Source organism: Branchiostoma floridae, chromosome 8, assembly GCF_000003815.2.
Source record: "Branchiostoma floridae strain S238N-H82 chromosome 8, Bfl_VNyyK, whole genome shotgun sequence".
In the NCBI taxonomy this organism is placed as follows: domain Eukaryota; kingdom Metazoa; phylum Chordata; class Leptocardii; order Amphioxiformes; family Branchiostomatidae; genus Branchiostoma; species Branchiostoma floridae.
The window spans coordinates 6,412,944-6,414,053 of NC_049986.1; positions in this window are offsets into that span (position 1 = coordinate 6,412,944).

Sequence of the window (1,110 nt, forward strand, 5' to 3'; positions counted from 1 at the left end):
TATCTTCTAAGTCATAACGTTACTTTTACGTATTACGCAATATCTAAACTATCAAGAATCGCGAAAATGACAAAACAGTGCCGCAGTGAACGGAGCTCCGCAGTACCGCACCGGTGCCCCAACTGCAGTGAGATACCACCTGTAGACAGAAGAGGAATGCACCACACTCTGGTGGCGAGAGAGCGTGCCCGCTGGGGGCGGAGTCACGAGGGGTCACCATGGTTACAGAATGATTGATGGCTTCATTGGTGAGGTAATGGCTACAATCTGGAGACCAGAGCCGAAGAATCCCGAAGGCTCTACTTGTCAGGAGACATCCAGCCGTCTCGCCTCGTGACCTCCGACTTCCATGTCCCCGTAACTTCGTACGTTACTTGGTGATTGATGATTTTGTCTGGCATAGAGACCGTAGCGGCAAGACAGAACAAAATGTTCCTTTAAGTAAAGAGCTTTTCAATGATATACCAGTCGCTTTGCCTTTGACTGTTTTTGAAGGCTACATAACCTATAATTATGATTAACGTTTTCGCGTTTTAAGCATCTATAAAACAACGTCTTCTTCTGCAGTAGGGTTGGATACCCGTACGGAAAATTCGGGTACAGGTACGGTTCGGGTCCAGAGGATCAGGTCCAGGTCTGGACCTGAACCTGGACCTAATTGTCTTAGAAAAGTTGTAAAAGGGTGATACAATAGTCCATTTCGCTAAAAAGGAATCTCTTTTGTGGAGTATCCGACTCCCACTGCACTGGCGTTTTAGAGTCCTATCTACATGGACACAATCATGTTTGACTATAGAAATTTTGTAGAAATGACTATAAGCTACACTCTACGTCGCTCTTTCAAGTTATTTCCTTCAACCGGCAAGCCCCAAAACGTGTGAACGCCTGCCGATATGATTTGTATCTGTATAAACATTTTCTAATCAGTTCAAAACCACTGCTTCTTTTACAGGTCCGGCTTTTCTGGACCTGTCTAACAAGAAAAAAAACGGTTTTGTACAGGTGTGACAGCGATCTCGTTTCCAGCACAAGAAAGAAAACACTGTGACAAATTGGAAACATATAGCTGACGTATTCCGTACCATAGACGGTGTTGATTTATACGTTCGC